Source organism: Gossypium arboreum, chromosome 4 (genome assembly GCF_025698485.1).
Source record: "Gossypium arboreum isolate Shixiya-1 chromosome 4, ASM2569848v2, whole genome shotgun sequence".
Lineage (NCBI taxonomy): Eukaryota > Viridiplantae > Streptophyta > Magnoliopsida > Malvales > Malvaceae > Gossypium > Gossypium arboreum.
This window is the reverse complement of record NC_069073.1, coordinates 98,715,403-98,726,956: the sequence shown is the minus strand read 5'-3', so window position 1 is coordinate 98,726,956 and position 11,554 is coordinate 98,715,403. Positions and strand designations below refer to the sequence as shown.

The 11,554-nt window shown below is 37.0% G+C and overlaps 1 non-coding gene across 1 annotated transcript; it reads right to left on the bottom strand.

Annotated features, from left to right (window-relative positions):
- Positions 1 to 3,716: 3,716 nt before the first annotated feature.
- On the bottom strand, positions 3,717 to 3,822 carry LOC128292553 (small nucleolar RNA R71). Its single transcript, XR_008282538.1, has one exon. It is a non-coding gene; the product is annotated as a small nucleolar RNA R71 (small nucleolar RNA).
- Positions 3,823 to 11,554: the final 7,732 nt, after the last annotated feature.

Sequence of the window (11,554 nt, the reverse complement as noted above, 5' to 3'; positions counted from 1 at the left end):
TATGTGAAGCCTTAAAATGCAAATGAGCATCCTCTTGCAACGACAAAGTCAAGTAGAATCTTACCTAGGCTCGGCAAAGCAGTGAAGTCGTGATAGGTGAGTGCCTTACATACTACAGTTTCACACGTCATGTGTTAATGGCGAGCTCAGGTAGCCTAACAGTGCATCCTAAGTTCCTAAAGTAAGTGTTTCTGACTATGTGAGCTCTATTATAATAATGTGAATTGTGTTAATTTTGCGAACTATGTTAATTTGGTGAATTGTGTTATTTATGTAAACTGTGTATTGTGAGATTTTATGCTATATGCAAGTCCTGATATGTGAGTTATGCCGTATGTGAACTAAGATTATATGCGAGCTATATTATATATGAACCATGCTTTATTGCGAACTGTTTGAGATGTGAGTAATGTGTATTGCGAATTATGCTATTGTGCTTGCTCTACAAAATTGTGAGCCTTATTATATTGTTTATTGTGAATATGTTAAAAGTGATATTTTGGCATTGTGAACACTTGAAACCATTGGATATCATTGGCATGCCATAGGATTGTGAGTACTCAACTTTATATTGTGATAGGACGATATGGCTCGAAGATTGCTTTGGAGAGGTAACGGAATGTACAACATAGCTTCATTCACCAAAGACAGCGTAGTGTGTTTGTAGAGTGTTAGCACTTGCACTACACTTAATAGAGATAGCGTAGGACTCTTTGAGTCATTTGGTATGTTTAGAGATCCGTTCATCCAATGCATATGATTTATGATTATGTTTCACAATCACAAATTGCCAATATATCAGTTTCATGTGTTATAATTATGTTGTGTTATGCGAAATGATTTTATCATGTGAGCTATTATGTCATTGTTACCATGCAAGCCTAAATTTATGTGAACCATATTTTGCGCGAACTGTATAGCATGCTCATTTTTAACATGCTTGATGTGTTCACTTGTAGCATGTATTCTGTACTTATCGAGCTTCAATAATGTAACAGCCCGATTTAGGGCCTAGTCAGAATAGTGGTCTCAAGACCACAAATTCGGAGTCAAATAGATTATTTTATTATTATTTTGATGTTGTAGCATGATTATATGAGTGCATGAAAAATTTGGTGAATTAATTTTAACGTTTGTGAACCCAATTGTGAAAAAGGACTAAATCGCATAAAGTGAAAAAGTCTTAAATTGATAGTTAAGGGTGTTATTTTGTTAGAAAATCAAAGTTGGGGGATTTTAAAGGACAATTAGACCCTATTAGAGGAGCTTGGCCAGCCATGAGACAAGGAAGGGTATTTGGTCAAAGGGTTAGGTTGGTTGATGTTATAATATGCATTTTAATAATATCCTTGATTATGATATTCGTGTGATAAGTTTTAAATATTTATAATGAATCGTTCTTGAAACTAACTATTATCACGATGAAGGCAAGTGCACGTATCGAACAGTAGTATAGTTTTAGCAAGACCGGATTGTTGAACCCAAAGGAACTAAAACTACTAGTAATAACTGTCTTCTTATTATCTAGCCTAAGAATAATGGGGTTTGTTTTAACTAACTAATTAACTAAACTAAGAAATCACAGAAAATAGAATTGGGGAATTATGATAAACAGTAAATTATACATATTTTTACCCCATGTTTAATGCATTTTATAGATGATTTCTCATTAGAATTGGTGAATTCGATGCTCCTAATGCTTTAATTTCATGTTTTGTACTCGGGAGAGCACCAAGAGTCAAAATGAGCCAAAAACGAGCCAAAAAGGGACAAAACGGACCAAATCAAGAAGATGACACGGCCTAAGCCTTGCCACACGGGCAGCTCACACGCCCGTGTATTTCGAGGGTGTCGACCAAGGTTTTCATGATTCACACGGCCTGGCCATTGACCTATACAGTCGTGTGCAATTTAACGGATCGAACACGGCCTGGCAATCACGTAACATGGCCGTGTCACACGAGCGTGTCCCTGCCGAGCCCAACTTAAGTCCAATTCAGAAAATGCCACTTTTGAGGGTTTCTAGGCATTCCAAAGCCTATAAATACACACTAGAGGAGGAGGAAAAGGGGAGACGGAGAAGGGAGGTAAGGAATTACCCCAAGGAAGCCGATTGATCCATCTCAGAAGCCGGATTCATCATCAAGACTGAAGATCTCTCCTCAATTTCCCTTCAGGAGTTTTGGGTTTTCTTTATGTTTTGTATTCTTTATTCTTCTGAGATGTTTTCTTATTTAGTTATGAACTAAATCCCCTAAATACCTAAAGGGAATGAAACTTAAGACGAATCTTGTTATTATTTTTTGAATCGTATAATAAATATTTAACTTGTTCTTAATTATGTGTTCTGAATTCTTGTTTTGATATCCCAGGATACTATTCAAGACATGCTCTTATTTAGAGGAGGAATAGACCCTGTCTAAGAGTACTTTTGTCATAATTAAGCGGAGTTGATTTCACGCCTAGAAATAGGGTGACAAGATTTTCCCGAATTAGGGTGAAACCTAATAAGGGGATCCATAGATCGAGTTAATACAACCCTAGAGTGTTAATTAGAGAAAAGTCTCGGATATTCAATCTAGGGATTAGACGTTATTAGTCTTGAATAGGGATAATAACATAACTTAGGGATCTCTACGGAACAAGTTGAATGAATAAATCGTCCGATTCGGAGCCAAAATAACAAGTAAAGTCTAGGTGGATTTTTCCTTAGGTATTGTCTTCATTCAATCGATTTTCCCAAAAGCAATTCCCCAATTCTTTTCTCTGTGTGTTCTTAGTTTAATTAGTTAATTAAAACAAAACCCCATTATTTTTAGGCTAGATAATAAAAAGACAGCCATTACTAGTACTTTTGGTTCCCTTGGGTATGATATCTCAGTCTTGCCAATACTATACTATTGTTCGATAGGTGCGCTTATCTTTTCGTCGTGATAATACTTAGTCTAGGTTTGATCTTCATTATAAATATTTATTACTTGTTATGAATCATGCGATCAAGTTTTTGGCACCGTTGCCGGGGAACTGAAATATTAGGAACACTAAATTTTTATTACTTTAGCCATTTATTTTTCTTGCAATTTTATTTTATTTTATTATTTATTAATTTACTTTTTCTCTCTCTTGGCAGGTTTTTATAGTTTATGACTAAAAGAAACCTGTCGGGACCATTACTTTTTTACGAAGAAATCGATCATACAATTCGCAAAAATCAAAGAGAAATAAGGTGCAGATTACGATACACGGAGAACGAGTGAGAAAACGATACTCGACCCCCAACCGACGAGATGGCTGAAAACCAAGGCAATCAGCTACCTCCTACAATTGCGGCTAATCAAAATCCTGCTCCACGTACTATGTATGATTATGCTAAACCTTCTTTAACAGGAACTGAATCTAGCATAGTTAGACCTGTTGTAGCTGCAAATACTTTTGAATTAAAACCTAACACTATTCAGATGATACAGCAGTTTGTTCAGTTTGATGGTTTGCAGGATGAAGATCCCAACGCTCACTTAGTGAACTTTCTGGAAATTTGCGATACATTTAAAATCAATGCCGTTTCTAATGATGCCATACGTCTTCGGTTATTTCCCTTTTCACTGAGAAACAAAGCTAAACAGTGGTTGAACTCGTTACCACGAGGGTCTATCACTACTTGGGAACAAATGACCGAGAAATTTTTACTAAAATATTTTCCGCCAGCTAAAATGGCTAAATTATGTAATGATATCTCTTCTTTTGTGCAGATGGATTTAGAAACACTTTAAGATGCATGGGAGAGATACAAGACTTACTGAGAAGGTGCCCTCACCATGGGTTACCACTTTGGCTTCAAGTACAAACATTCCACAATGGTCTGAATCCCTCGACTCGACAAATGGTTGACGCAGCTGTTGGTAGAACCATCAACAATAAAAAACCAGAAGATGCCTATGAATTTATAGAGGAGATGTCACTAAATAACTATCAGTGGCAAGTTTTGAGGACAAAGCCAACGAAAACAGCCAACGTTTATAACATCGATTCAGTCACCATGTTCTCTAATCAGGTAGAACTACTCAATAAAAAGATTAACGGTTTACTTGGTTCTACCCAGGTACATCTAGAAATGAGGTATGACTCAAGTGGTGGAGGTGTGCATACAGAATACCAATCCTTTAATCCTACAACTGAAGAAGAACAAGTGAACTATATGGGTAACAATAACTTCCGATCTCAAAATAACCCGTACAGTAATACTTATAATGCAGGTTGGAGGAACCACCCAAATTTCTTCTGGGGTGGTCAAGGGAATCAAAAGGCACAAAATCCTCAGGGTTTTTAACAGCCACCTTATCAACAAGAGAAGAAACCAAACCTTGAGGAGATGCTCTCAAAATTCATATCAGTGTTAGAAACCTGTTTCCAAAATACCGAGACAGCACTTAAAAATCAACAAGCATCGATCCGAGGACTCGAAACTCAGATAAGCTAGTTTTCAAAACTAATCTCGAAAAGACCACCAGGAAATTTATTTAGTAATACCAAATCAAGAGAGCATGTCAAAGCGGTTACACTAAGGAGTGGGAAAGTGTTAATGGAATCTGAAAAGAAGTTAGCACAAGAAGCCATGGAAAGAGAAAGGAGGGAAGAAAAAATTGAAAATAGTGACAAACCAGTGCCGGAGGAATATACACCACCGGTTCCATATCTAGCAAAATTAAAAAAAGATCACATTGATGCACAATTCAGTAAGTTTCTTGAACTTTTTAAGCAATTACATATCAACTTACCTTTTGTTGAAGCTATCTCGCAGATGCCTACATATTCAAAATTTCTAAAGGAGCTTTTAACAAATAAAAGGAAGTTCGAGGACTTATCTATAGTAGAACTCAATGAGGAATGCTCTGCCATACTCCAAAATAAACTGCCTACCAAACTAAAAGATCCAGGAAGTTTTGCTATCCCTTGCTTAATTGGTAATCTGAATATTGAAAAAGCACTAGCTGATTTAGGCGCTAGTATTAATTTGATGCCCTATAAAATGTTCAAACAACTTGGTCTTGGGGAACCTAAACCCATTAGGATGAGTATTCAATTAGCCGATAGATCTATTAAATATCCCAGGGGTATTATAGAAGATGTACTCGTAAAAGTAGATAAATTTATATTCCCTATTGATTTTGTTATGCTTGACATGGATGAAGATGTGGAAGTACCCTTAATTTTAGGGCACCTATTCCTAGCCACTGCTAGAGCCATGATTGACATGGGTGACGGTAAATTGGTACTTAGAGTAGGTGACGAGGAAATGATCTTTAAAATTTATAATGCTATGAGATTCTCTAAGGAACAGGATGATGCATGTTATTTCATTAACTCTATTAATCATATTACTCAATACTTTTTTCAAGAAATTGTACAAGAGGAGACGACAGAATCGTATCCAGCTCAAGACGAGGAGATAGGTGAGGAACCTAATGACCATCTGTCAAGACAAGTAGAATATGAGGGTATTAAGATAAACGATGAACCTTAAGCAAAAACCCTCGATTGAGGAGCCTCTCAAACTGGAATTTAAACAATTACCAAACCATTTAGAATATGCATTCCTTGGAAATAATTCTACATTACCAGTTATTATTGCTTCTAATTTGCAACCCAAGGAGAAAGAGGAATTAATCCAAGTATTAAAAGAACATAAGAAGGCCATAGCATGGAAAATTTTTGACATTAAAGGAATCAGTCCTTCTTTTTGCACCTATAAAATTTTAATGAAAGATGAATACAAACCATGTGTGCAAGCTCAAAGACGTCTGAACCCCAACATGAAAAAATTTGTAAAAGCTGAGGTAATTAAACTTCTAGATGCTGGAATTATTTATCCTATTTCTGACAGTTCTTGGGTAAGTCCAGTGCAGGTTGTCCCCAAGAAAGGAGGCATGACGGTTGTGACCAACGAGAAGAATGAATTAATCCCAACAAGAATGGTTACAGGATGGAGAGTTTGCATAGACTACAAGAAACTGAATGACGGCACAAGAAAAGATCACTTCCCCTTGTCATTCATTGACCAAATGTTAGAAAGATTATCCGGACACATGTATTAGTTCTTCCTAGAAGGACTCTCTGGTTACTTCCAAATCCCAATAGCTCCTAAAGATCAAGAAAAGATGACATCCACATGCCCATATGGTACGTTCGCTTATCGTAGAATGTCTTTTGGATTATGTAATGCCCCTGCTACTTTTCAGCACTGTATAATATCCATATTCGACGAACTCGTGGAAGATATCATGGAAGTCTTCATGGATAATTTTTCGGTATTCGGTAACTCTTTCCATCTCTGCCTTAAAAATTTAAAACGAGTTTTAATAAGATGTGAGGAAACAAACCTTGTGCTCAACTGGGAGAAATGTCACTTCATGGTTCAAGAAGGTATTGTACTAGGGCATAAAATTTCTAGTAAAGAGATTGAGGTGGATAAATCTAAAATAGAAACAATCGAAAAATTACCACCCCCTAGTTCAGTTAAGGCTATTAGAAGCTTTTTAGGACATGCTGGTTTTTATAGAAGATTCATTAAGGATTTTTCTAAAATAGCTAAGCCTTTAACTAAATTGCTAGAAAAAGATATACCTTTTAACTTCGATCAGGAATGTTTAGAAGTATTTAATACTTTAAAAGATAAATTAATTAATGCTCCAATCATAATTGCACCTGATTGGAACTTGCCATTTGAACTAATGTGTGATACGAGTGATTTTGTAGTAGGTGTAGTACTGGGACAGCGAAGAGACAAGCATTTTCAACCTATCTATTACGCCAGCAAAACCTTAACGGCTGCACAAGAAAACTATACTACTAAGGAAAAAGCGTTGCTAGCTGTGATTTTTGCTTTTGATAAATTTTGATCATATCTCATATTGTCTAAAGTTGTTGTTTACACTGACCATTCCGCCCTTCGCTATCTTTTAACTAAAATCGATGCAAAACCTCGACTCATTCGATGGATTCTCCTTTTGCAAGAATTTGACTTGGAAATTCAGGACAAGAAAGGAGCTGAAAATCTCGCGACTGATCATCTGTCCAGGCTTGAGAAATCCAATACCAGAGAACTAGATGACATGGAAATAAATGATTCATTCCCTGAAGAACAATTTTTCGCTATATCTAACTCCAAGGTACCTTGGTTTGCAGACATCGTGAATTTTTTAGCTGCTAACATTATCCCAAAAGGGTTAACACACCAGCAAAAGAAGCGATTCTTTAATGATATGAAAAACTACTTTTGGGACGATCCATTTTTGTTTCGCAAATGTGCAGATCAAGTCATCAGAAGATGCGTTACAGGATTAGAAATATCAAAAATATTGGAACACTGCCACTCAGGGCCAACCGGAAGACACTATAGTAGAACACACAAAATACTTGAATCAGGTTTTTATTGGCCTTCGTTATTCAAAGACGCTATCAGGTATGTTACTTTCTGTGACAAATGCCAACGGACATGTAACACATCTAAACGTGATGAAATGCCTCAAAACTATATGCTTTCTTGTGAAATATTTGGCGTGTGGGGTATCGATTTCATTGGCCCATTCCCCAGTTCATTCGGAAATAAATACATCTTAGAATTAGTTGACTACATGTCCAAATGGGTAGAAGCCCAAGCTCTACCTACTAATGATGCTAGAGTGGTAGTACGTTTTCTTAAAAAAACTCTTTTCGAGATTCGGAACACCTAGAGCAATTATCAGTGACAGGGATACTCATTTTTGTAATACCCAATTTGACAAAACCCTTAAAAAAATACGGAGTTCATCATAGAACAGCCACCCCATACCATCCTCAAACTAATGGACAAGTTGAAGTAGCAAACCGAGAACTCAAACGGATCCTTGAAAAAACAGTAGAATCAAACAGAAAAGACTAGGCAACAAAATAGACGATGCCTTATGGGCTTACAGAACCGCTTTTAAGACTCCTATAGGGACATCACTTTACAGACTTGTTTATGGCAAAAGTTATCATCTCCCATTTGAACTAAAGCATAAAGCTTTTGGGGCTATTAAATTTCTAAACCTTGATCCCGAACTTGCAGGAAAAAATAGGTTGATGCAGCTGAATGAGCTAGATGAATGGCGAGCCAATGCATACGAAAATTCACGCCTATACAAGGAAGAGACAAAGTGGCGCCATGAAGTTCCTTTAAAGCAACAGAAACAATTTGAAGTTGGATATCTCTTCTTACTATACAACTCAAGACTCAAATTATTTCCCGAAAAACTAAAATCACGATGGTCAGGACCCTTCGTAATTCAATCTGTTCATCCATATGGCAAGATAGAGGTAAGTCACCCATCATATGGTACTTTCAAAGTAAACGGACACCGTCTCAAACTTTATAATGGTGAGGATTTTAAAGTCGATAGAGAGAAGCTATGACTCCACAAATCGCCCTGATTATCCTAACAAGGTAACAGTCGAGCTTAGACTATAAACAAGCGCTTCTCGGGAGGCAACCCGAGTACTAACGATTTTAAATTATTTTAAATGCAAGTTTTAAACATTTAGGTCACTAACAGAGTATTTGAAGCACAAGTTCCTAGCACCACACAGCCTGTAACACTGCCGTGCTTAAGGCTGTGTGACCAACACGGAAGGAAACACGGCCGTGCGATACGGCTGTGTGAAAATAGGGTACATGATTTCCCTAAAACATGGGATGCGATACATCCCCACAGCCGTGTGACATGGCTATGGATGAACTTCATAAGTGACCATGGGGTGGGAATGGAAAACCACGGGTGTGCCAGGGACAAGGCTCGATTCTGTTTCTTCGACACGGGTGTGAGCCACGCCCATGTCGTATAGCCATGTACAACAATACACAAGCGTGCTACCATAACACACGGGCGTGGGAGAAGCGAACAAAGCTAGGCACGGCCGTGCGACATTGCCATGTTCGACACACTCCCAAGACACACAGGGGTGGGATAGTAGCCGGGCATGACCTAACTCGCAAAATTCAAAAAACACGGGCTCACCCTCAAAGTACACGGGCGTGGCCCTAGGCCGTGTGAACCTCCCCTATATAAGCAAACCACTGTTTATCTTATTCCCCTTTTCAAAACCCTAGCCGAAATCTACCCTTCTCCACTTCCTAATCCCTATACCGGCTACCCTCTTTCATGCGGCAGATTCATATGCTGACATCTCTGAGCGCCTCACCTAATTCGAGCAGCAATGCTTTCAATGATTTGACAACATTGATGCTATTCTACAGCAGATTTGTCAGCACATCCACATCTCATCGCCAGTCCCACCTCACGAACCATCCAGCGATGAAGATGTTTAGAAATATTTATTTATTATTTTTTTTTTAATTTTTATCGAAACTAATTTTTATTTTTATTAGATTTTAGATTTTTATTTTTATTTTTTTATTTCAGTTATTTCTTTTTGAGTCCTTATTCTTCCTAATATCTCCTAAAAAGTTTCTAATTTTATCACAGTTATATAGAGCTCCTAAGCTCATCATCACATAGGAACTACAACTCTACCGGGGAAGGTTCTCCACGACTGTCATGTCCTGCTTGACCACGACCATAGCTACCACTAGATATAATATTCTTTTGGCGCAGGAATTATAGCCTAATGAACCTCTACGACCATCGGAGTATCCTCCTCCACTCTCAAAACGATCACTCTCCAAAACTCTAGTTCGAGGAATTCATCATACAGGAAGTTTCACTTCTCTCCCTATCTTATTTTTATTCTCTAACATCTATCTTTGTACATTGAGGGCAATGTACATCTTAAGTGTGGGGGTATTTATTTCACTATTAGAAAAATCCCTGAATAATCACCTTGTTCTCATGAAAAACTCTCATATCATATTTAGGATAAATTTTAATTGATTTATGATTTTGATTGATATATATTGAATTAAAACATAGGGATTTATGCATTGATTATTTAAACTTTAAGACATTAGAGAATCAAGCATGATAAGTTGATTTTTAAGAAATTAAAATTATAGGTTGTTTCCCCAAGTCTAGGTATTACTTTGAATTAGAATTTACGAGTCTAAACATCAAAAAGCCATATTTTTTGTGAGATTTTTGAGCATCTATTCATCCTTTCATGCTCACTTTTATTATTGCTTTGAGTGCGTCAGTATTGAACTGTTATTCTAAAACTTGCTTGATTATGCATGTCGAGACCACACCATTTAATTTGATATATCAAAATGATTAAGGCACTTAGGATTAACCCACTCATGCCATGAAAAGCATAGCTCCACGATTAACCCCTGTAAACCCCCTCGAGCCCAACAAACCAATTCTTGTATTACCCTTAATATTAATCTTTAACCTATTATTGTTGAAATCCCTAAATTAATCCCTATTTTTGTCGAGATTTTAGTTGAATGGATTGCCTAGCTATGTTTTGTCTTGATATTTAGTCTATATTATTTAACTTGTTCTTAAAAAAAAAACTATGTATACATATCTGTAATTTCATATTCTGAGAAAAGCTCTGTTGTACGCAAGTGAAGATTAACTCTTTTTTTTCTAGTTAAGGCAACTTTTCAAGTCAATCTCGATTCTAACCCTTTCTTTCATCTTGTGACCACACCCCCTAACCAAGCCTCATTGCAACCCTCTAAAGACCTTTTGATTGATGTATCATCTTAAATTACAGTGGTAGAGATTTGATTTTCATGCAAGCCTATGGTAATGACTTTTCATTATTGACTATTGAGTGTTTCATTTATTGTCCTTAAATACCTCGAGTGATTTGAGTGAATCTTTAGCGAGGATTTGAAACTCTGTGATATTCTGAATCAAAGGTAATTACTTAGATGCGGAGAGACACCTATGTTTCCATGATTAAATACTCAACTTGGAATGCTTGAAACTTTTATGTTCTTTTAGTTGGATTCTCAATGTATGATTACCTATGGATTATTTTGAGATATTATCGACAAGAATTATAAGTTGAGGAGACTTTATTTTGATTATGAGTTGAGGATTTTGGTTGAGGACAAGCAAATGCTTAAGTGTGGTGGTATTTGATAAACTGTAAATTATACATATTTTTACCCCATGTTTAATGCATTTTATAGATGATTTCTCATTAGAATTGGTGAATTCGATGCTCCTAATTCTTTAATTTCATGTTTTGTACTCAAGAGAGCATCAAAAGTCAAAATGAGACAAAAACGAGCCAAAAAGGACAAAACGGACCAAATCGAGAAGATGACACGGCCTAAGCCTTGCCACACGGGCAGCTCACATGCCCGTGTCTTTCAAGGGTATCGACCAAGGCTTTCACGATTCATACAGCCTGGCCATTGACCCATATGGCCGTGTGCAATTTAACGGATTGAACACGGCCTGGCAATTACATCACACGGCCGTGTCATACGGGCGTGTCCCTGCCGAGCCCAACTTAAGTCCAATTCGAAAAATTCCACTTTTGAGGGTTTCTAGGCATTCCAAAGCCTATAAATACACACTAGAGGAGGAGGAAAAGAAGAGATGGAGAAGGGAGGTAAGGAATT